Source organism: Manis javanica, chromosome 5 (genome assembly GCF_040802235.1).
Source record: "Manis javanica isolate MJ-LG chromosome 5, MJ_LKY, whole genome shotgun sequence".
In the NCBI taxonomy this organism is placed as follows: Eukaryota; Metazoa; Chordata; class Mammalia; order Pholidota; family Manidae; genus Manis; species Manis javanica.
Genome location: NC_133160.1, coordinates 156,464,465 through 156,490,808, shown reverse-complemented (window position 1 = coordinate 156,490,808; position 26,344 = coordinate 156,464,465). Strand labels below are relative to the sequence as shown.

At 37.2% G+C, this 26,344-nt stretch overlaps 1 long non-coding RNA gene across 1 annotated transcript; it reads left to right on the top strand.

The window, feature by feature from the left end:
• The first annotated feature begins 5,199 nt into the window (after window positions 1-5,199).
• On the top strand, window positions 5,200-24,003 carry LOC140849415 (uncharacterized). The gene is made up of 3 exons (XR_012131168.1): window positions 5,200-5,303; window positions 5,401-5,461; window positions 23,475-24,003. It is a non-coding gene; the product is annotated as an uncharacterized lncRNA (long non-coding RNA).
• The last annotated feature ends 2,341 nt before the right edge of the window (window positions 24,004-26,344 follow it).

The following is a 26,344-nucleotide window of genomic DNA, read 5'->3' as shown; positions in this document are numbered from 1 at the left end:
GCTGTTCCTTCTCCTCAGTTGCTCTTTGTTTGCCTTAATATTTCTACCTTCCAGCACGTATACCTGTCCTTCCAGCCCCAATGAATATTTACTAATAACCCAAAAATGTATGACTCTGTCTTTATAGATGTAGGTATATTCCCCCCTTTTGTTGAATAAACTTTGAATCCTATTTTAAACTGAACATCCCCAAAGAAGTCCTTTCTAAGTATGAGAACATCCCCTCTTGGTATACCCAGGGGAGTCTGAGACTTTCATAGGCTTTTGGCACTTTTTTTTGGAGACCCACCCCATATATTAAAAATATAAAAATTCACCTATACATACATTTAAAATAATATATTTGGTGGTGAAAATCTTTGACAGGATTTTTATAACAGGCTTCAAAATTATTTGGCTATACATAACTCATTTAAATTCTAGTCAGCTACAATTTCTCAGCAGTCATTGTGCATACTTAGGAATTTTCATGAACTAAGAAAATCTAATGTACTAATTGTTTTCAGGTGTAATACAATGTTTATGAATGTTGAATATCACCATGAATGAAGTTGACATAATATTATGCTGTAGACATTTAATTAAATCCTTGTGAATTTTGACTTGGCAGTTTTGAATTTTGTATTTCAGAGTTAGTGATTTCATTTTTTTAAGTCAAGATTCAAATATTTTCTTTTGAAAAGTTCATTGGTTTTAGCCAATTGTGTCTATAGTGCCTATTGAGGAAAGCTTCCTAATTCATATTGCCAGTTATTGTAAGGCATTCTCTGTCTTATTAGACTGCGTTCTTCGGTGTTTGATACTACCATCAGTATCTGTATCTGACACACAGCAGCTGCTGAATATATCTACACATATGTAAATAGATATAGATGACATAGGTAGACACAGGTGTAGATTTAGACATATGGGTAGACATATGACATAAACATGTAACATATGACACAGACATAGATATATGCCTAAACCATGCAGTCTAGTCTTTTAGTGTCTACTGGAGCATGTGTTCCTGATTTCCAGACCTAAGTCTACAATTCAAGAAATCCATTTTTTGTCTCTTCAAGAAATCTTCACTTGCTCCCTGTGTTTTAAAGGTTATTTGCACTATGCCATTGAAATTACTTTTGATCAGTCACTTGATGTCTTAAAATGAGGTAGTGAACTTTGGGATTTGAATGGACTATTTAATTTTTGTACGATATTTCTTCAAGAATGGCATGAGAAGGTATGCTTTGGTATGTTTTGCTTGATAAAGGATGTTATTATCTCCATTCACTGAAAACATTTCCAGGAAATTCTTCTTTCGATACCACATGAAACTGATTCACGGCATATGCATCTCAGATTGACTTGCCTTATTGCACAGTCATTCTTACTATAATGCTGTAACCTTTAAGAGACTAGTGAAGTATCAAAACTTTTCCCATTAGATGATCAGTTTACATTGCTGCTTTATCAGTTACATGAAGCTGTGTCAAATGTTCCCTGCTCATTATGATTTGTCTAAATGATAGAGTTCATACTTTGACATATGTTTAAGAGTAAAAACTGTTACTTGCCTAACATGGAAACTCCTTGAGGTACTATTTTTGCCCTACAATTTAAATATGATGTTTACAGTTTTCATTTATATACTTATACAGTTTTAACTTGTGTACCTTTGTTTACCAACATGAAGTAGGCATGGCTTTACAAACTTAAATTTATTTTAACTTAGTCAGGCTAAAAATTATTTGAGATTGTATGCTAATTCTGTTTCTCCCTGAAAGAATCAGGTAAAAAATTGAAGAGAGTAGGAAATTCAGTATGTATCTTGGTATATATTTAGAATAGAATAGGTTGTGGGCAGCTGAGTTATAAGTCCCATTAACAATACTGGGACATGAACATTTAAATTCCTATTATCAGTGATGAAATGATGTTCAGACTTGCCCAGAGTATATTATTTCAGACTTAACAAGCAGGGTCCTTTATTTCCCAAGTAAGCCAATTATGGGGAGGTTTTGGTGTGTTACTGACTGCTGCATTACATTTATCAGAACACTCATATCCACTAAGCACAAAAAGCAAAGGTTAAGTAACATTATGGTTCTGACACAAATGAACAAAATAAACTTGAGATCAAAGTCAAAGACCTGCACCTTTTTGATTTGTCGGCATAGGCAGAGTGAGTGAATAAGAAGGTAGCTGGAATTGAATGCAGAATTTATACTTTGATGTGGCATTTATGCTATGAATTGTTGCTCTTCAAGAGGGGAAGTTAGGTGCATAAATGCCGTCCTTCCATTTTTAAAAGACCTTACACAATTCTCCATAGAAAATATGACTATAGGGTATAAACTGAAAGATCTGTGGGAGCAGGGGATGGGTCCAATTTCTTCACAGCTTTGTTCCCAGCACCTGGTACATAGTAGACTTAATAAGTATTAGTGGATTTAAAAATAATTCTGTAAACACGTTTTTAATTACAATTCAACTCTTGACACATATATTTGACCAGGTAATATACAACATTCAGTACTAGATGTAGGGGATGAAGCGATGTGTCATTCAAAAGATAAAGATAATATCTGCTCTCATCTACCTTCTAATCTAGTAAGTGGTCATAAGTTAAACAGATAATTAGAAAGTATGTAATTAACAATTGTGAGAAGTGTGTGGCAGGAAAATAATTGGGACTTTGAGAGAGAAATGCAAGGGGACCTTTTCATTGAGGAATCAAAGATGATGTCTCTAAGGAAGTGCCGTATAAGCTCATGCTTAAAAGGTAATTAAGATTCACTCTTTAGTGGGAAAGGCAAGGACATTTCCAGAATAAGGAAAAGCCTGTGCAAATATCCTGTGGTTGGAAAAAAGCATGACTTCCTCAAGGAACTGAAATTAAGCCAGTGTGTGGAAAATACTGAGGGGGAGCACGGCATGAATAGAGGATGGAAGCGCATGAGGAAGTGCAGGACTTGCATTGTGTGTCATGCCAAAATTTTAGGATTTCATTCTAAGGATTATGAGTAAGTCTTGAGTGCTCTTATGCACATGCATGAGTGATGTGACCTACTCGGGATTTAAAAAATATCCTCTGACAACTCTGTTGATGGCGGAGTGGAGGGAGGCTAGAGTGGAAAAGGGCAATCATTTAGGAGGCAATTATAATGCTCTGAGAAAGAGGTGATGGTGGCTTAGACCAACGGGGTGATCTTGGAGGTGGAGATAAGTAGGCAGATAGGAATGCTGAAGAAGAGGAATGTACTAAGGACAGTTCCTAGATTTATGATATGATTATTTGGGTGAATGGAAGTAAGTTTCATTTGATGAGATACAGTTTGAGATGCTTGTGAGATTGTTTTCCAAGTGCACTTGTCAAGTAGGCAATTCAGGGCTAGAAGGAAAGTCTATGCTAAAGATAAAAATTTGTAAATAGCAACATTTAGAGACATTTAGAATCATGTTTTCGATACAGTCCCTTAGAGAGAGGCAGTAGCATGGAAAGACAGGGGACATCAGTATTAAGTCCTCAAATAACCCAGGTTAACAGAGGTGGAGGAGTTAGAAAAGAAAAAAGATTGCCAAAAATCTTCATACATTCATAGAACATATGGACCATAGGAACCTCAATTCAATGACTCTTATCCTGCAGCTCATTGTATCCTGGGAGGATCTCTGTGCATAGGCTTCAGGGAGTCTTAACTATGTGATGTTTCTATGAAAAATTCTATAGATGGATAGCTTTGTAGATGGATAGTTTCTGTTGCTAATATTAGTCTATGATGGCTTTCTAGGTTTATGTTGCCCGAATTCTTTGATCTCATCTATTTTCCCAGATCTTACTTTATTTTTTGTTTTTTGTCCTTCAAAGAAGAGGAAGTTCTAAATCTTAAATATTTCTGCTTCAGGAGATAATTTATAAAACATCCTTGTGAATAAACAAATATATTATTATGCAGAGTGATGGACTGGTACTTTGTTAGGGAAAGCACCCAGGCCCTAGGATTTCTGCTTTGGGGAAGATTACTCAGCTATACTACTCATGTAATTTTATAAGCACCATTTTTAAACATTCTCAGCAGAATCTTCTAAATGCTGCTGTATTTCACTAGCTACAATTGGACTGATAAATTGGACAGCTCTTATATTCCACAGTCAGGAGCTGAATTTGCTCCAAAATGATGTCTACAAACAAGATGAAGAAACTTTAACATCTGATACAACAATTTTAAATTCCTTAATGTGGCTGTCATGCTGCTATTAAAACCTCTGAATGAATTAAGGTGTTAAGCCAGTCCATCCTCACCAGGCACAAAATGGCTCAAGAAAAAAGGGATTAAGGATGTGGTTCCCTGGAAATTTGGTGAGCTCTTTCTCTAGAGGAAGGTCTAGAACAGAAGTGAGAATAGCTATTGGCTTATGACGAAGTCTAGAGTCAAATAAACAAGTAAATAAATAAAACAGACCCTAACATAGTTGTTCAGAAAATAAAGCTGTCAAAACATCTGACAACCTGGATGCAGGCTTTTAACAGATTATTAGTGTTCAAAACATAAAATGACCTTCCAGCTCATGCTTCTCTATAGGGCTAAGGGAGTGTTGAGGGTATATTATTCGGACATGACTGAGGAGGATAATAAAACAGAAAAGTCCTCCCAGACTTCAGAATGTCTTTGAACCAGTGCTGTGTGCCTCATGCACTTTCCCTTTCTGCATGGGAGTGGTTTTTGCGTTTGCTCTCCCTTTTTGACAAGTGAGCATTAGATAGATGGCAAATGGCCTGTTTTTTTAATTCACAGGACTCGGAATCGAGTGGAGCCACATCCATGCATGTCATAAACCAAGAAATACAAGAAACCCCAGTGCTCTGACTGGGTGAGACCCTAAGAGTGTATTTCATGGGTAGAGATTGAGTGAATATTGCCTAGTGGTAGGAAGTCAATATTTGTGACTGTGTTTCTAGACAATACAATACAATAGATTGTATTGTTCCTCCTGATGACTGGTTCTCTCTTCCCTGTAAGATGATTATACCTCCTCAGCCATTGCCCTTTCTGTGCACATCCTGTCCCACTGATGTTGGAACTGGCCAGGTGGTTTGCTTTTTTTGGCCAGTCAGTGTCAGCCAGCTTGATTTATGCCACTTGCCAGAAGAATCTTTTAGAGGTATCTCAAGTTTCCTTCAAGTCCCTCGTCATGAGAAATGCATGTGCCAGTGAGGCTGCTTCTCCATGTAGGTAACAGAAGAAGACATCTAGGTAACAGACTTAGAAGACAGATGCCATAGAGGCGTAGTAGCTGCCCACAGACATCAACCTGTAGTGAGTGAGAACTACATCTTTTTGCAAGCTACTAAAATTTTGGTGTGGTAATGTTACTGTGCTAAAGCTGACCAATGACAATGGAATATTCTTACAGCACCTGGATGCAGAATAAAAACTGTGAGTGCAAAAACTCTACTTGGGTTTTGAATAATCAGGTAAGGAAATTTTTTTTCCCACAGACAGATGGCTTTTTTTCTCTATGGTATTCCAATCTTACTCTGCTTTCATATAAGAGGTTTTATTTATTTCGTTTTTGTTCCTCTCCTGACACATTTGTTCCCTTACCTTCCTCTATAAGCTGTATTATTTCCTCTGACATCATTTGCTAGTTTTTCAGTGTTATGTGGAAGAAATATTTGGAGGGTTTTGACCTAGTTCTAAATCCCCTTTCTGCTATTTGCCAGCAGCATGTCAACACTGAGCCTGCCTATGAGGACAGTGTCACCGCAGAAGGTGGTCAGTCAATACCTGTAATTACTATCGTTCTTGCTGTAGGGACAACTCTGTATGTTTTGTAGTTCTGGTGAACCTTTAAGCATATCCCAAACTTTCTACTTTTTAACAGTCAGTCTCACTGTAAACATTATATAAGGAGTGTATTAAAAACTGCTTCTTTCTGACATAACCTTTGAAAAGTAGATCCCTTCATCTCCATTCTCAGGGTGCTGATCTGACCAGATGCGGACACGTAGGAATGTTTCGAAGGGCCCATCTGTTTTAGGGCCTTCTTGGAACAGATAGGGGGTAGGTGGAACATTTCCTATTTCTATCCAGCGCATCTGGTCTCATTTATCACCATCTCCTCTGTGATGTTGACTCTTTATATATATCTGGTTGCTGTTGTTTTTTCCAGTCCAGTTTCATTATAAGAAATAGTGTGGTGGTTTCCAGCTATTTGGTGAGCTGGGTTCTTAAATTTAAGGTCTTTTATTTCTTTCCGATGAAGGTTTTTGGTTCTGGGGTAAATCTTAGTCTATAGAATCGCTGTATATCCATGTTTTTTTTTTTCCTTTTCTTTCCTGCCTTCATGACTCATACATGTCAATACTCCCTGATGGCTTTTGGGGGGATGCCCAGTTTCTCTGCACCAATGCCTCTTTCCAGTGTGAGGCAGCATGAACAAGTGCTGTTGGGGACAGGGCGAGTGTAAAGCCCCATGTTTCATAGCAGAATCCCTGGTTTTAAGTCTGAAACTTCCAATTCTGCCTTTCAACAAGTCATTTATTTTTTCTTAGTCTGATTTTTCCTCTGTACAATGGATGAAGCCCAGGGACTTATGAAACTGCAGAGAAAAAAAAAGTAATTTTTGTAATAGTTCACTTACAGGTGTAAAGTATGTATATGAAGGTTTTATTTGGACTCAGTTAATGACAGATTGTCTGTGTTTTTTTCCCCCCTTAATGAGAAAATCATATGATGGTTTGTTTTTTCCTTTTTGTCTATTTAAGAAGGACTTGAATTACACGTTCATTTAACTTTTGTGAATTTAGCTGTACTCATTTCAGCAGGGACAGACACAAAGAGAGAGATGACACACAGACAGGTAGACAGATGGATAAGTCTCCTTTATCAGTAGAAGGAACAGTAATACATTTCACTGTTTGAATGTTGTACTGCTGAGAGATGATATGTTAACAACTTCCTAAACGAATCTCAAGGGCGCTAATTTTTAGCTTCATGAGACTTTTACCTGTTGTCTCAGTCCATTTGGGCTGCTATAATAAAATATCACAGACTGAGTATCTTATAAACAACAGAAATTTATTTTTCAAAGTTCTGGAGGCTGGAAGTCTAGAATCAGGATGATAGCATGCTCTGATAAGCATTCTCTTCCTGATTGCAAGTTTCTCGTTGCATCCTCGCATGCTTGAAGGGGCAAGGGAGCTCTCTGTGGTCTCTTTCTTAAGAATGCTAAGCCCTTCATGAGGATTCCATGACCTAATCACCTCCCAAAGTCTCTACCTACTAATATGATCACCTTCGAGAGATAGGAGTTCAACATCTGGGTTTTGGGGTGACACAAACATTCAGACCATAGCATCTGCTCAGTGTAGGCTCCAGCACTACACAGGATACCTGTTCCTCTGCCCTTCATTTGGTGCCAGTAGAAACTTGGGAGCATATGTTTCTCCACTTAGGCTGGTTGTAATGTGTTTTGCAAGAATGATCATTCGTTGATGTCTACTAGGTACCATGTACTTTACTTATATGCCTATATCATTGCTTGCCCCATAATGTAAATTTTATTTGTCCCACTTCCCCCTAATGAAATTGAAATCTAAAGATATTTAGTAACTTGTTCAATGTCACACAGAGTGCAATTCTTGCTCAAGTAGTACATTTCAAACTTACATATAGCCATTTTCAGATCCAGCACATTCAAGTTCAAGTTCTTTAGCATGGCATACAAGACTCTTCATGATCTCCTATTCCCTGCACCTCCCCCTTCATCACTTCTTCTTGCTATATTCCTGATGGACCTGATGCTGATAAATGGTGCCTTTTTCCCCCAATACCGTGCCATTCCCTTCATCTGGGTCTTGCACTTATGCTATCATTTTTTGTCTATAGAGGCAAGCGTCACACAGCCTAGGTAACTGTCATGTGTCTGTAGGATTTAAGACATAGTAGACATGCTTATAGTGATTAAGAACATAGCTACTCCTCTTTGTTGCTTTCTAGCTATATGCCCTTGGACAAGGTATTTAATTTCTCCATGCCTCCACTTCCCTACTTGTAAGGCAAGGATAAAACCACACCACAAGATTTTTGAGAAGTTTAATGAAGTAAGATAAACAATACCTTGAATAGTGAATGGCACAGGGTAAATCACTGTCTGAAATGTTTGCTCTTTAATTAGATTTACCTAAGATAACACTTCTTCCAGGAAGCATTCCTTGATTTCCTACTCTTTGGTCTACCAAACTGGATTGGTGCTTCTTCTGTAATCATCTACAATGTTGACTTGTTTTAATATTATCTGTTTAGATATTTGCCTCTACCATTCCATGTGTGTTACTTGAGATGAGGGAATAATTTATTTTTGAACAGTCAATATCTAGTGCATTGCATGATGTATAATAGGCACTCAAAAGTGCTTGCAAATGAATAAAATAATTATTCCTTATATAATAATAATGACGATAACCTTTAGAACAACCTACTATGTGTTAGGCACTATTTTAAGCACTTTGCATGCATGCATTTAACCTTCACACAAATTCCATGGAGGTAAGTATTATGATTACCCCATTTGACAGATGGAAATACAGAACATTTACAAAATATTGTGTACAGAATCAATCATTAGTATATATAGGAATAAGAACTTAATCCCCAAATAATACGATCCAAGGGTCTACATTCTTAGCTACTTTCAGTGGTTACCTCCAAATGAGTTTAGAGAGGGGAGGGAGCGAAGGGACCAAGAATGCGGGAAAGGGAGGAAAAGAGAACAACAGGAAACCCAGAGTCCTGCTCACCATCCCCTGGGTCCTTGTCCTCACTGACTTACAGATTAGGTGAAATTCTTGACTTTTCACAAAAGTCCTTGTAAAAAATTGCCATGAGGCATCTACACTTCCATTTGCTGTGAAAAACTCTTTGTGAGCATTACCCATTATATCAATGAATTCTTCTGCATAATACCCCATGCAGGATAAACATTTTCAGAGTTTGATTCTGGTAAACCCTTAGTGCCCCTTGAGACACTGGCTGGCATCCTTCTATCTGATCATTAAAATTAAGTTAATTGACTTTGCATTGGCTACTGGGAAACTAGAGTTAGATTTTATGCTTCATCACAGAAATTGCATTGACCCTCTTTTTGGAATGTTTACTTCTCTCTTTTGATCATTTTTCCATCCTTAACTTTAATTCTTATGTAATGAATTGTATTATATTTGTCTCTCGTGCCAGCTAATTTTTTTTTAGAAAGAAGTGGATATAATTAAATACTTTGAGGTAAATACCTGTATGGAATGATGACTTCCACTCTATCATGTATGCTTGATATCATGGAGACAGTACATACAGTACCCAGTATACTACTTGTAAACCATAATACTAATAATTTAATGATAATCTTTTCTAGATCAGTTTCAGAGAATTTTAAGGCCTTGCCTCAAATCACAAAACTAATTAATAGTGGCAGAGTCCAGGGACAAACAGCACTTTCAACCCTATGTTGCTGCTATGTTTCCATGGTGGCTATTATTTCTAGTCTTTTGGGGGTCATATCAAAGTAGGTGACTGCTTCTGACAACACATTAAAAAGTTGCTGTTAGAGATGGTGTGCTAGGTTTGATGGAACAACACTGTGACTTAATATTGTGATATTCAAGCTCTAATGCAATCTCAGTATAGTTGCTATCTCATTTAACATCTACCTTCAGCTTAAAAATAATTTATTGTATTGAGATAGAATTGACATATTGTCTAAGTCTGAGTTATACAAGGTTTTGAGTTGATACATTTATGTATTGTAATGTGATCCTACTTTCAGCTTTTAAAAATAAATTTGTATTTCTTTAATCGCAAAAGTTATGAATACCTCTTATAGAAAACATGGAACCAGTCAAGTAAAGAGAAGGGAGAGAAAAATTACTCAAAGCCTATCACTCAGAGTAAACCACAGCTAATGTTTAACATTTTAAGTTATTTTCTATGTGTGATCATTTTTTAAACATTACGTGGTTGTGATCATACTATTTTCTACTCTCATTTCTTCCTTAAGGTACCATATCATTTCTCCATGTAATTATCGGCACTTTACAATAGAATTTTAAATAGCTGCAGACTAATTAGAAAAGTAATTTATGATAATTCCCTTAACCTTTCCTCTATTGTTGAGCTTTGAGTTTGTCTTTAATATTATTCTTAGTGTCGTGATAACCGTCTCGGTGCATGTAACCTTTTTGTATTCAAGTTATTTTATTAGGTCAAATTAGCACAGATCTAATTACTTGACCCAAAGTTAGGTAGCATGATGTGGTGGACAAGGCATAAGCTTTGGTGCTAGAGAGATTTGCATTGAAATTGTGTTTCTGTTTCTCAATGGCTCTGTGGTTTGTATAAATTACCTAACTCACAGATCCTTTGGGCTTCATTTATAAAAGGGGGATAGTCATACCTGCTTCACAGGGTTGTTTTAAGTATTAAATGAAATAATGTACATGAAGCTCTTAAAGAGTGTTGAAGGTTTTGATGACTTTTGTTGAATTATTCTCCAGATAGTTTCTCCAAGTTACGTTCTTACAAGTAAGGTATGAAAAATTCCCATTCCATCACAACCTTCCTAGCATTTTTTTCCTTACAATGATATGATAGATAAGAGGAATCTTAATATTTTTCAAGTTTGACTGCTTTGCTTCTCATGGAGAAATGTATGTTATCATAAATTTGGTACCATGTTGACTGGGGTCACTTACTGACTTAGAATTTTTTTTTTCCTCCAAAAAGAAATTTCATGTATAAAAGTATTATTACTCCTGTTTTACCTTTTCCTTTATTGTGAAGTTTAAAATGTCTATTCCTTAACATACTCCATAGCTCCATAGTTTTTCTTCATAAGAGGATAACTCAATGAGCCGGTTCCTTACCGCATAAGAGATAGTTCATGTCTATGCTTAGTAGGATCTACAGGTGGATTACATGTGAGATCTAACGAAATCTTGTCTGCATGAATTTGTTTAATCATATTGGCTTAGAGTAATTCACTATCTGAAAGAAATTCTAAGTAATAGTTTGCATCTGTATTTATGATTATTTTGTTATGTTTTTTTCAATTTAGCAAATATTTGTTGAGTGTATACTGTTTTCCAGCCATTGTGTTAGGCTCTAGGTTAGGAGTTCTATAGACCTGCAACACTGTGAACAGACATCAGTGTAACCTGTAAACTTAGGTAGGAAAAATATCACATCTATTTTCCACTAGTCTTTTACTAAGTAATCTCTAATTCTCTCAGTTGTGAATATAAAGCAGCAAATTGCAGCAGTATTAGCAGTTATCTGTAATTGTTTTGTCACTATTAGAAATCATAAATATTTTCTTATAAAATTATAGTTACTGTCAACATCTAGAAATGTTATCTATATTATTGTTTCAGAATTATGTTAAATCATTATTAGATTTTGTTTTGTAATGTGCTACTGAAAATGAGCACACAATGTGGTATCATACATTTTTCTTCAACTATTTCCATGAGCAAAATATTTGTATATGAATATGCAAAGGTTTTCATCATTTTCACTTATAATCCTATGAATTTTATGTATGCATTCAAAAACTTTATTTTGAGAATGTTATTTTCCACAGGTTTCATCAGATTGACAAATACGTGGAACAGAAATAGTTAAAAGCTCTTGATCTGATAAGTAAAATACTAATAAAAATTAAGGTCATCACTATACTTAAATTCTTTGAATTTGTCACGTTCTGTGCGTACCAAATACAGATTTTCTATTGGGCAATGGTGTTCCTTGGTTTCTCTCACCCTTTCTACCATGACTTTAAAATCATAAATGTATATTGCACCCTTACCAGATGTGCCATGTCCTTTGCTTTAACTCCATTATGTCATTTAATTTTTCAGAACATGTTATGACATGGGTACTACTAATTCCTTTACTTAGCAAATGCTGAAACTGAGATGCAGAGAAATTAAGTAACTGGCCTATTTACAGTGCTGTTGAATGGAGAAACTGCTGGGCAGGTTCCAAGGTCCGTGACCTTAAAAGTGGTCTCATTAAGCCAAGAGTCACTTGACATAATTAATTTTAATCAAAAGCCACTGATTAACACAACCCCTACACTGTTACCATTAGAATCTCAAGAATTAATAGAATGACATCCTTCCTTTCTTCCTCGTGTTTCTCTGCTGATCATTCTCCATTTGTCCTCCAGATCCAATTTTTTGTCATTCTGTTCCTTGCCCTCTGGCCCAAAAAATCTGACCTCAAGAATTGTATCACTTGGGCTCCACTTTTCTCTACTTCGAATTGAGTTCTGCTAATAAAAGACACTGGTAAGAAACTGGAGGAAAGGACCGGGGAGAGCTACCAATATTGGTTTCTCTACTTTCCTTTACTGGGCCATGGTTTTTGCAGAAATCTGGGTTCTTTTTTCTATGGCTCCATCTGTGTGGTGGTTCCTCTTCTGCTACAACTTTGTTAGAGTACCAGTAACCTCATTCCCTCCCCTGTCCCTTTAGGCCTCAGCTGAAACTGCTTCATACTGTTGCTAACCCCTGGGTGCTCCATCATTTCTCGAAGTTAACCTTGACTTTCTTTTGCTCTGTAAATAATCACTTTATTGATCTGTCTTCAATTAACCCTTTGAGTGGGCCATCTGATTCTTATTAGCACCCCCAAATGATATAATTCCTTTTGTAGATGGCCTTAGTTCAAGAATAACAAAAGCAGTTTCTGCTCACTAAATGTTTTCACTCTTCTGCATTAATATTTTCATATTTGAACAAATCATGTCTTGATAAATGAGCAGCTGGGCAGAGGTGAAGGAGAAGTGGAAAGACTAAGTCAGAAAACTATGTCAAGTTTCCTGTCTGTGCATCTTACTGACATAAACTTGTGCAAATTCTAGAACCTCAGAGAGACTTGACTTATTTTTCTTAGTAAGGACAATAAGGACGCCTGTCAGAAACCTGTTGGGAGGAATAAATGAGCCCATTAAATTAAAAGATTGTGTTCTATAAGGATATGTACAAAGAAAGGTATTTTAAGCTTGACTAATTGTTCACAAGCTATGTTCATTAAAAAGTAGATAATAGATATGGAAGCACTACAAGTATTGAGCATTTTATAAATGTGACTTAATTTTACATACTGTACATTCCAGAAATCTGAGAACCTATCTGAATCACTGCTGTTTCTGCAGAGCCAGCAGGGTACCTGGCTTGTAGCTGCTTAGTATATATTTTATGAGATAGTCACTAAGTGACTAAGAAATGGTGCCTAGCCTCGAATAGCCGACTGCCTTGTAAGAAAGACTGACAAATAACTGAACACATACATGCAAAATGGCTTAGCTAAATAGGAAGATACTTGACTCATTCTGACCACACAAGAGGAAAGACATGAAAGGGTAAGATGGAATGGAAAACGGAAAATGATTTGGTATAACTAACATGGGATTGATTGTGAGAAAGGGGTGCTAGGAAAAGCATACATACAGACAAAGGGACTGAGATGAGAAATAGGAATAGATACTATTCTAGATCAGGGTGGAAAAATTTGGTTGACTAAGTGTAAGGGAGAGGTAGGAGAAATAATCAAGGGTAGGTTCAAAAGTTTTGACGTGGATTACTGCATGGATGGGGCACTCAACTGATGCAAGGAGAAGCTTGAGGCTGGATGTCATAATGTGAGTTCAGATGCGTAAGAGGAAGAACCAGTGGGACACGTAAACAAGGATGTTTGGCAAACTTCTTCAAATCTGGACCTAGAATCTAAGTGATAGGTCAGGACTACAGAAATCTGATACTTTATGAATACCACGAAGACTGAGTTATTTCTAAGAGCTGAATTTTTTGAATAGTAAGGGTTTATGACTTTAGGCACTAAAAAGTAAAAAAAAAATCATTTGGATGAAGATATTTCTACAGTTTTATTGCACATTGTCCTGCAACCTTAAATGATACATCTGGAACCAAATTCATTTTTTCCTTGATGGCTCAGGGTCATCATTACAATCGTCTGTTATGACAGTATGCTATACTTCAGACATGCTGTTGGAATAATTGTGAGGCATAGAGCTGTTTCCTTTTATTAAGCAACTTCAGATCATTGTTGTGCCTTTTGTTCTTGGGTTTCACTTTTAGCATTTCTATGATTTCTCATTTGCTGTCAGCTGTCACTTCCTGCAGCTATCAGTGTGTTACCTTGCGCTGATACACTGTAAGCTTTCAATCACTTGCTCCTCACCTAACCCCAGCTGAGAAACCAGGTAATCATACACACTGTAGCTATGTGCAGAGCATGTGAAAACAGTTATAGGAGGAACAGAGCATCTCCCCCAAGAAGAAACTACATGAGCTTTAATAAAACACATCTGAGGTACCTCTTTTGGCTCCTCAAAGGACTTTTGTGCTTATTTTTTAGTTTTCAGCTATGTTTCAAAAAGATAGAAAGACCAGAATTTGATTCTGGACTAGTAAAATGTTATTGTATGCATACCAAAAAAAAGGAAAAGATAAACAGATGGTTCAAGACAGTACCATTTAATGCATATTTTTAATTTCTCAGAATAGAATCTACTCTGATTTTCCTCAGTGATATAGGATTGGGTTTTTGGACTATTTTTTGGAAGTATATTTGCTACTAGAAAAAAAAGGAAGGTCTATTTGATGAGCAGTCTTTGGTGATGTTTATGGTCGTGCAAGGTCAGCATTTTAAATTAGAATACTTTGTTAATTTTTTCAGGGTGACTAGATAGAACCCAGTTGATTGAATACTTTAATGTTTCTGCAGTCTGTGCTTTCAGTTTTAGGTCCATGTGCCCTTCCTTTTTTTCTAGGAAGGTTTTATTAGTGTATTGTCTTGTGCTCCACTATGCAAACACCCTGAAACATGTTGCAGTCTCTTTCTCTAGTTGAAGTTGTACTTCACCATTTGTCACTACAAATGTTGCTTTGAAGCTCTTTTTCTCTCCATGTGAACGTTTTTTTTTTTTTGAGTAATTCAGCATTTATTTACTGAAGCTTACATTTCCAGTTTCTCCACGTGATCATTTGTTAGCAATTTCTTGGTAGTGTCTACTGGGTTATTTCTCTCCAAGGAATATCATTTTTGGTTTATTTTCTCTGATACTCATTTAATGACTTGTCACTTCAGCTCAAGCTATAATTTCCTGCCAATTATAATGTAAATTTCTTATGCGTCAGTCAGCATGTCTCTTGATATTCCTCCTATTTTGTCTTGTCTACAGAAATCTCCTTCCCTCCGTGACCTTTGAGTTCTGAGAGGAGCACACTGCCCTTTCTATACCTTATGACCAGAATCTATTTCCTACTTTTACTGGATCAAAAAAAAAATATAGCAAGAAACATGCAAGTATATGGAACAGCTCCCTCCACTCTGGTCTTTTGTAACTTGGGCTATCTAAGCAGACATGTGCACACACAGGGAGCATGCCATGCAAGATTGGAGTTACGCTGCTACAAACCGAGGAACTTCCAGAAGCTAGATCAAAGCCTGGAGCACATACCTCCCTAGAACCTTCAGAGGGAACATGGCTTTGCTGACACCTTGATTTTGGCACTTCTACACTCCAGAATTATAGGACAGTAAATTTATTTGTTCAGGCTACTCTATGGTACTTGTTATAACAGCCTAGAAAATTAATCCAACCCCCATTACCTTATTCTTTTTTAAACACAGGCACAGATTCATTTAAAGACAAATGTTTTGAAGAACTTGCCTTGCCCCACCTCAAGAGGCACAGTCTATAGATTCTGTATTAAGAAATTCTAGGAGGGCTTTCTGTTTAGAATCAAAGGACAGCTTTCTAAGTGTTTCCCAAACCTGGCGGTATACCAAAGACACTTGGAAACGTTTTCGAAGTGCAGATGTCTGAGTTTAAATCCCTGGAGACTCAGATTCAGTATGTTTAAGGGACTTGGCTATCTATTTTGAACAATCTTTCTAGATAATTTTTATGATTGGTTAGGGGTAGGAATCACTGATGTAAGGGGTCCAGTAATGAAGGAGAGACTTCAATACCTGGGTATATCATTCTTGAAAAAAGAGATCTTCTAATAAATTTTGTCTCCCTTGCCCCCAGTTTCATTGTTTTTAGATGGAATATGCTAGCCAGAAAACTTCTACTCTGAACTTCATTCTTGTGAATCAGAAGAGATGCAGACCTTGGGAGAGAGTGAATGTAATAAACTTTCAGGAACTTTAACAGCCAAAGAATGAAGTTTTGGGTATAGTTGAGCACTTCAGGAAATCAGATTTCTTTCACAGAAATCTTTCTGGTTCAACAGTTACAGAGGACCTACAATGAGCCAGTTAACATAGACTCAGGTAAAGAAGAGATATGTGCCTATGACCACAGCTTCTAAAAGGAGAGATTGCTCAAGAGGTAATGACAGTAAGCGTTTAGAGTGTAATTCTGAACATGTGACCACAGGTGGCTATAGAAACCAACATGACTGCACAGGGAACCCTCTCATGCATCTAGATTCTAAAAATCACATGAAAAAGATAGAAGAGATACACAAACAAAATTATAAAAGATGAGCATGAAGCTGTGAAAGCTGGGTCAGAAAAGCTTTACCTTCGAAATAGCAGGGTAGATAATTTGGTTTCCATTTACAGGTAAATAATCTAAAACTAAAAATGGTAAAGCAAGTTGGTTAGATCTCATATGTAGTCAGTGGTACTGAGTCCTTCGTTTCCTTAGCTACCTGCTGCCTAAAGCCAGTCCTGTTGTTCCCTGTGGCATAAACCTGATAGTTTGTGTGTGTGGTGGGTGTGTGTGTGTGTGTGTGTGTGTGTGTGTGTATGCAGACAATAAACCCAGAATTGCCACCTCACTTCATGTACATACAGAACTCCCATCCATAACGGATAGGGGGATACTCAGAGTCTTAAAAGAATGTTTTCAGCTGGAACTTGCTATAAGATTCTGTAAGAGGAAAGAGATATTAATGTACCTGTTCCTGATGTCAAAAATTAGGATGTGTCACTACATTTTTGTTTTTTCTAAGTCAATTTTCATAACCTTCCATACTTTTTGAATCATTGTAGCAAGCTTCCTGATTTTGAAACGGTGCTTGAATGTCTTTTATTTCCAGGGCTTAGGGTCCAGAGATGAATCTCTTTTCATGATCAGTTCATGACATCCCTTTTATGCCCAGATTTGGTTATAACTTAAGATTTTAAACCACTTAGTTTAGTTTCGATCAAAATGATGGAAATCCCAGTGAATACAGCTTTTTTGGTTCTAAATAAATCTCAGTCTGGGGCTCTAAAAGACTGAGAGATAGACTTTGAAATTATTAGTTGACTGCTTAATGTATATTGATCAAGATCAAAAGATTTGGTCATTACCTAATCAATCCTTCTAACAAGTCTTTGAGGTTGGTGGCTAATGCCACTGAAGTCGTTTTGCCAAAAGGAAACTGAGTCACTGGGAAGGTGTATATTGCTTCCTTTTATTCCTGCATTACATGCAATTCTGAAAAAAGCAGTTCTGTTTCCTTACTCAACTTCCATCTCTAGTCTTGTACAGGTAATTTTCCAGCAGATGATGGAGATAAAGAATAAGAGGGAAAATACTAAACAGTAAGAGGCTAATACAGAACCTGTTGGACTAAACTTGAACACAGACATGGATTTTCTCTTAGAAAATCCTTCTATCATCACAAATATATTTATGACCCTTGCTTAAAACATCAGAATTGACTGACATACTAAACTGTTGAATCATGATCTATTTTGGAAGGCAGAGCAAGCACAGTCAGGGTGTTGATGAAAATGCCAGTGGCTATTCTGTTTGAAAAGAACAATGAGGGTCCTGACCCATATTCACAGAGAGCTCTATGCATCTTTGGAAGAAATAACTGGTCAAAAAGACATTACAAAGATATTATGTTATTTTCTGGGCAGAGAGGAAAGGAAGAACTTGCATAGGTGGTCTTCCGAGGGCCATAAGAGATCTGAACCCTGTCAAGAGAGTCAAAGGGGATTGAAGGGGCAGATGTCTGTAAGGAACTGGTGAGAGCTTAAGTCTTTAGTGTTTCATTGTATTTCTCTGCCTGCAGTGATCAGTTAGTTGCAAGGGTGCATAAAAATGCTGTGGTAAATTCTGATATTCACCATCATCTATTTCAAGAGGCATGAAATCACTTAGACTCCTCTATGTGGGAGCCCTCAAGTACCTTAGAGGTCATTTGTTCAACACTGTCACTGCCATCATAGAGATGATAAAGTCAGGCACAGAGAGGGGAAGAGACTTGTCCAAAGTCATATAGCTCATTAGTAACAACCTATAGACTAAAGCCAGGGGTATTGTGTTTGGCTTCACGAGCACTGTACTGTCACTACTTTTTGTCAATTCATTCCTGCACTCAAAAAAACATTTCTTAAGTCACCAATATGTTCCAGACATTCCATTAGGAACTGGAGATTCAAAGAAAATAAAGTAGTCTCTGACCTAAGACCTCATAGTCCAGTGGAAGAGGATTAAGATTTAGGCAACAAAATGATAAACATTATGAGAGTGGTATCATGAGAGTGGCTATGGTAACAGAGAAGAGGGATGGGTTTAGAATGACACAGAATTTTCTTCCTTTATAGGATTGATTTTTTCCAAAATCATTTATTTACTTTAGAATTCGAATTCAGATCATTGATCTGAAATGAGAGCATTTAAGAAACATAAGTTTAGATTTTTTAATATCAAAAACCATCATATTTTTAAAAGTGTGTTTTTTCCAGGAGTTTGACATTTTCTTTAGGTTTCTGTTATGGGTTAAATTGTGTCCCCCAAACAAGATATGTTCAAGTACTAAACCCTAGTACCTCAAAATGTGTCCTTATTTGGAAATAAGATCTTTGCAGAGGTAATCAAGTTAAAATGAGGTCACTGGGGTGGGTCTTAACCCAATATGATGGATGTCCTTATGAAAAGGAGAAATTTGGACATGCACAGAAGGAAGGGGGTATGAACAGATGGCCTCCACAGACAGGTAGATGGCCGTGTGACTAGAGAGGTGCATCTACAAGTCAACAAATGCCAAGAAGTTCTCCTAATCCCTAGAATTTCAGACTTCTTCTATTTTGGCCCTCCAGCCTCCAGTACTATGAGATAGTGAATTTCTGTTTTTTAAACCACCCATTTTTCTTTGTTGTTCTTGTTGTTTACTTTGTTGCCGACCTAGGAAACTAATACAAGTTACTTGGACAATGATCAAGAAGCAGGACTAATTTCCATTCCTAATATTTTGCTCCAAGACTTGGATAAAAAATAACTGGCAGCTGCATAGCCATGTTGAACTGAACCATTTGGACTCTTGACTCTTGAGCCAGCACAATTGGAGACTACTACAGAGTTCTCTGAGGGCTAAACTGGGAATTTGGGACATTTGTCTCCTGATGTTTTTCAAATCAGCATTAGTATTCCTTCAGTAAGCCTTCAACGATGGGTTCTAATGTGGTCTCACAACTATCTCAGAACCATAAAAAGTTATAAAAAGATGACCAAGATAATAGCACAAAAACTCTTTCAGCTATCTGGGGTAGAAGAGCAGGCTTTTCACACTGAAATGACTGGGCTTCTAAGTTTCTGTTGAAAACCTCTACTATGGCAATTGCTGTCCAAGTAAGCTTATGTTTTCAAAATGACTTTGATGACTGTAACTGCAGCACAGGACCCAGTACTTTTTAGAAACACATAACCATGACTGCAGATGGCATATCAAAGTTATACTCTTCCAATATAAAAACATTTACAAAAGTTGTTGGCATCTTTGAGAGCTGTGTAATTTTATACAGAAGGATGCTGTAATGAGTAAAGGGCTGAGGTGCTTGCAGGTTAGATTAGGAACACTGGCTCTCTATCTCTTTTACAATTGCCCAGCTGTGTACCTTACACATTCCTTTATACCCTCTGGGCTGCCATTGCATGGGACAGAACTTTCGGTCAATGATACTTATCTCCTCCTTCCTTAGAGTATGATGAAGGTACAGAAATTTGTGTCATGGATATTTCTGGAATTCAACAAGTGAAAAAAATCTTTTTTATAATTTTCAAAGCTTCATCGTACAGACTTGATTTAATTGATAAAGGAGGGGAATGACACCCATCTTGTATAAGCAAGTCTTTTCTGAAAGGTTTGTTGCATACATCATCACAGATATCACAAAATCATGGTGAAAAAGACTTGTGAGCAAAGAATTACAATGATGTCACAAGAACAGCCTGTTATCTAAAGCCTTTGTTCAAAGACACAGCCAAAATTTGTGCCCAGCCACTCATAGAGCTGGGAGACTCAAGCTTCATGTTCTTTTATGACCAGGTCATGTGCTAGAGCAGAAAATGAGTGTTAGTGTTAGTACATTAGTCCATGGACAGGAATACAAAAGCAATTCTGGGAATACAAGGGATTGCTACTGAAGAGTTTGTATATATTATACAACCATATGAGAGGACTCATTAGAAACTTCCTGAAGGGCAATTACTTATTTTATAGACAATGAGCATCAGAATGTTGATTTCCATCTTCAGGTAGACTTCATCCTTCAGGTGTATATCTCTTTAAACCTACAGATAGTAATATTTAGATAGGTATGCTAGACCTCATAAAGAAAAAGCTTTGATGAGAATGACTAATCCCATCCCTATGGTGAGAACTGTATATAGTTTATTCCATATACATGCAATGAGCCATACAGGCTGCTTCCACGTGTTCTTCTCTACTTCCTTTTCACTAACAAACTGGTGACAATATTTATCCAGTGTAAGCAAGGATATCATCTCTCTTTTCTGGTCTGGTCTACATCCTCTTGCGGGCATTCCAAGCCACTCTTCCCTTGTGCTTTCTGCCATGGGGGACTGTTCCTCATTTCAGTTTTCTTATACTAATCCTAGAAGTTTCTAGACTTGGAGTGTTGTCTCCAGGGTCTGCCAGATGCTGTAGCTCTCTGTCTCTATCCAGAGTGCACTGAAGCCATGTTCTATGGGGATGGTTGGAGTCTTTTGATAGCATCACCATTTTCCTCTGCACTTAAAGGCATGAAAATAAGGGCAATTAATTTATTTTATCTTTGCACTATTTCATCTGATACTGGCCTATTTACAGTACCTGCCATTCCCTATGAAGCATTATTTAATTTCTACCTTATCCCACAACAGCCCAGGAACATGGCCATTGTAACTCAATTTGGTGTTGCATTATTGCTCCAATAAACAGTCCTCTCCTAATGAATCCCCCTTTCTTTTCTTTCTTTCCTCTCTTCTTTCTCTCTTCTGCCTTTTAGTACTCCCTGAGTACTTAGTAAATGCTAACTGCTACACAAAGCACTACTTACAAAGATAAAATAACCACATTCATTTCAATGCCACACTGTGATCTCACAGTCTAGTGAAGACAAGTAGACAAAAAGTTATAAAAGAGTGCTATGTTGAATGAGAGGTCTATACAAACTACCATGGAGATATTTAATATTGTTGCTAAACCAGGGACCTTTCATGGAGATGTTATATGAACTGAATCTTGAAGGAAGAGCTCACTTTTCATCAGAGGGATGGTGCTAGCTGGAATAAGAACAAAATTATAGAGATCCCTTTGTATGTGATATCCTAGCCATTGTTACTTTTCAGTCCAGACCATCAGTCATAATTATCGCATGCAGTTATACATGGCATGCAGCAGTCATACCTCTTCCGTATCCTCCAACAATCCTCCAAATACCCACTTTCAATTTTCTTACCTCTGGGGTGTTCATTCCCAATTTTTCCATCCTTTTCTTACATGAGGGCTTGTCTTCCTCTTCACCTCCCCAAACTTGACAGGTACACATACCTGCTCATTCTACTTTCAGTGAACATGTTTAGTTTGTCACCATCCTTTGTCTGAGAGTGTCTATGAAGCCAAGAGGAGAATATTTCACTTTCCAGCTCACAGAAAACGTACAGGCCTTCTTCTGAAGTCTGCAGATAAACAGCAATGGATCATATAGGTCAGTGCAATCCATTGGGCTGGAGAGTAGATGGATAGATCCATCTTACTAGACAAACCTGTTGAGAGCAGAGAGAATGTTTTCTGCAAAACTGCTGCATTTTGCTCACTGATAACTCTTCAGCTCTCTGCCTATCAACTGTTTTCAGGTACTTAGGTCTACAATGCAGAAAGTAGGGCTACTGCTAAGTGTCTCCATAGTTCATCAAAATCATCACTCTTAAATAGGTTTTAAAGGTCCTTTTTGTTTAAACTAAAGTAAAACACAATTAAATATTTAATTTTTTATCCTGAAAGAAATTCAAGCAGTCATCATTTGGCAAGATGCCTGAGATAATTACACACTTTGCAATAGAAGCTAATTCAATGTAATTCAACAGATATTTGAAGATCTATTATATGGATAGACACTGTGCTAGGCTCTGAGGAAAGGATGGAATGTAAAGATAGATGAGGCATGGTTCCCACCTGCAATGAGCTTACAGTCCAATTGCTAAAATAGATAATCACACAACAAACCATGTCACAGATACACGAGGAGTTTCCTACAGGAGACAGAAACATTATTATACTTACTTAGAAAATGTGTACAGGTATCAGTAAAATTATCCCATTTGATCTGAGCACATTCTAGAAGACCATCATTTGTATTACAACTGCAGTAGTCTATGGATATACTTGCCCGAAAAAGGAGAATTTGAACTCTGACTAGACCACTTACTGCATGACCTTATACAAACTCTTCAACCTCTCTATGACTTAGTTTTGTTTTATTTTTTCTCCATTTTTAATGTAAAATAATGTTATGAACCTCATATCTTGTTGAAAGGAGTAAAAAGATATGGGGCAAGTGCTTTGACAACTATAGACGAATTCACCATTTTTACTTGGTAAGTTTATTTTCTTGGTTAATCTCTGTGAATGAAATAAGAAGTGTTTTATTCTAGAGGACCATAAACAACATGCTTAGTTAAGGGGTGAAATTCATTAGAATTTCAATCTGGACCAGTGCCTTCTCCATGACTTGTCCTTTTATAAAATGATGGTTAAGCCTGGATGGCCCAGTTCCTGGTTGTTTTAATAGTGTGATATGAAAGCAATGAACTTCGTGCCTGGGATTTCCATGTTTCTGAGGTTAGCTGTATTGTTGGGAAGGCACAAGTGTGGAAGGACAAATTATACCCTAGCCTTAGATAAATTTATTTTGCATGAGCATCTTCCTGAGCTTTACAAAGTGCTGCACAATGACCGGTACATTAAATACCATGTTCCTAACTGCTAAGTGAGACACCCAGGATGAACCCTGTCCACTTTTCATTCTGCTGGCTAAATCATAGCTCTTTTTATTCTCTTCATGATGACTACTGGGGTGGTGGGAAAGTGGGAATAAGCATCTAGTAACTTTGTTGAAGATTTGTGGCTCTGAATTGCACACGTAATACTAATGCTTGCTTTCCTTCCAAAGGGAGGAAACACCAGACAACTGGGGAGCCTGTGGTATCGCTCTGGAGTCTCAGTTACCTTCTCTTGCTACAGACCAAAGATGCCAGGTAACATTTCATTGCTCCTGGTCACCTCTTACATCAATGAAGAACCAGCATAGTAAAAAGGAACATCAAACTCATCGATAGGCTTTGAGGGTCATCAAGTGAAATGCTACTGCCATCAAGAGTCTGATCTCTATGAAAACACATGATTCTATAGGCTTCTGAACAGATGGACATTCATCTTGTCTTTTCCTGAGGCTATTGGCAAGCGACTCTGGCTGAACAGTTTAAAATAAGGGGAAACATCATTCATGTTCAGTAAAACCTTCACACCAACTTTTGTTGGTCTTTTCTACAGAATCACTTCTTGAAAATATAAAATACCAGTCTTTTTGGGTCTTGGACTGTTGAAGATCCACTGATCTGGCATAAGCCAAGAGGACCTCTGATCCCAGGAAATAATACCTACCTGTGAATACTTGGCCTGTGTTCAGTTTCTTTAGCTTTAGGTTTGTGGAATTAAAATTAGCCTTGTGGGAATTTCTATTCTTCTGTCTTTATCTCCATGCATGCCCGTCCAATATACCTTTTTCTCCTCACAAACAAGTTCCATTAAAAGATGTAATTTGGTGGCCTCCAGTGGCTTGGCCTGATAGCCTCTCTCTTGACCCCTCAAAGCTCTGTCATGTCTGTGGAAGGGCACATCTTTGGACACCTCCTTGGTTGCCTGACGGCAATCTCCACTCTTAGGAAAGGAATCCATCATTCCTGTAATATTGTGTGTTTCTCAGAGGAGAAGGAATCAGAGAATGAAGACAAACTTCCCAGGCTTTTGTTTGTAAAAAAACCTATAAACAATGAAAACCAAGTATAAAAATCCCAGTCCTACTACCATCCCTTTTAATTATATTCTCTTAGAAAAAGCAGTCTTCCTTTTGTCCCACATGTGTTTTCTATAGACTGGAAGTATGGAGCTAGATGGTCTTTAAGGGTTTCCCCCATATTTTACCACCAAATGATTCTGAAGTTCTAGGGAAGGGAGAAATACTTCTACACTTGATAAAATGGCTTTTATTATTTTGAAAACTTGATTTGCTTTTAGGAAATTACAAAACAATGCCCACATAAGTCATGCATGGTGTAAGAAAATGTGCATTTAACCTATCTAAAGGTTCTCATTGCTCCTGCCCTTGAGGATGATTAGGTGGTGCCTAAAGGTCATTGAGAGAAAGCATTTTGATTTCCTTGTTTAATGCAGATGAGAACATATAAGTGCATTTTTACAGCACTTAGCTAGTAGTTGGTACATAGTGATCAATAGATCACTAAACTAATGAGCAAATAGATAGGAAAAGAAAAGGAACATCGGTCTTAACTCTTTAAGGCATAGGCAGAGAAAGCAACTATATTTACAATATAAGAAACAAGAAAAAAATCCACTGATGCCTTAAATTATCCTCTTTCTTTCTTGTCCTAACCCCTAACTCAATGGTACTACCATGATGTATCTTACCATTAGATGTCCACTTATCCCTTTGGTTAACAATAGGCTTCCTCCAATGTTCTTCTTTATGGGAACAGTTGTCTGGGAAAAATAACACTTTAAGGTTGGTAACAGAATCTCAATAAAAAATCTTGTTGAATAAATAAAGGAATATATCAAGGTATTACTAGGCAAACCCACTTTTCGAAGAATTGTTTTGGAGAAGATCTGCGGATCAGTCCCAAAAAGAGATACACAAAGTGAGAAGAAAATGGTGGTAGTGGTGGGGGGCTTGGTGGCGGTGGTGGCAGCAGCAACTTCCTAGAATAAGAAACCTCACTTACGGCAAGTGGCTCTGTTTGGAATGTTAAAATGGGGACATTGCTTAGGCAGGATAATACACTTCCGCCCTAGATTTGAGCTATACAACACAGTAGCTGATCACATGCGGCTATCAAGCAGTTGAAATATTGCTAGTCCACATTGAGATGATTTGCCTAAACAGAGATGTGCTCTTAGTATAAAATACACTTTGGATTTGGAAGACAGGATGTGGCAACTGTGGAAAGTGGTTGGTTTCTGAGTATATTTTGAAACTGGCACCCACAGGATTTGCTGACAGATTGAATGTGGGGTGGGAGAGGGGTGAGTCAAGGATGACTCCAAGGGTGGACTTGCTTTTAATTTAGATGAGGGAGTGTACATGAGGTGATATGAAGAATCTGAGGCTCAAAAATATTAAATAATTCACCCAAGGTCACACTGGTAAGTCAGAGAGAAACTCGAACTGAGTCAAGAGTTGTTGAACTGGTGGAGAACTCAGAGATTTGCTGGTTCATGTTGCTTAGTTTATAGATTAAGAATTTGGGGTCTAGTAAAGAGAAGTGACTTGCTAAAAGTCACAGCAAATGAAGAACAAAAGCACTCGGTTGGATTTCCTGACACGTAGACCAGTAGTTCTCATTTTCCATCATACCACAGCTGTAAAAATTAAAATGAACCCAGGTTTAACTATGTCTTTAAAGAATGTTAAGGAAAGAAGAATCACTAGAGACACTTTTGGAGTCAAACCATCCATATAAAGCACAATCAAGATTTAACTGTTACCCTACTTGAATGTGGGATAAATTAATTACTCCCTCTAACACTTATTTAAAGTAAAGGTGAGCAAGGGTAACTGTACCTTAGGGGAAAAAAGTCCCCATCAAGAGTCACAAAAGCTATCTTTAAAATTTTTCTTTTTATCAAGAATAATAGCTCAATATATATTAAAGTGGTTGTAGTTACTTGTCCCCTTGAATATGAGACCCAGATGTGTGATTATCACCTCCTCCCCATTGATATTTTTCATAAGAAATTCAAATC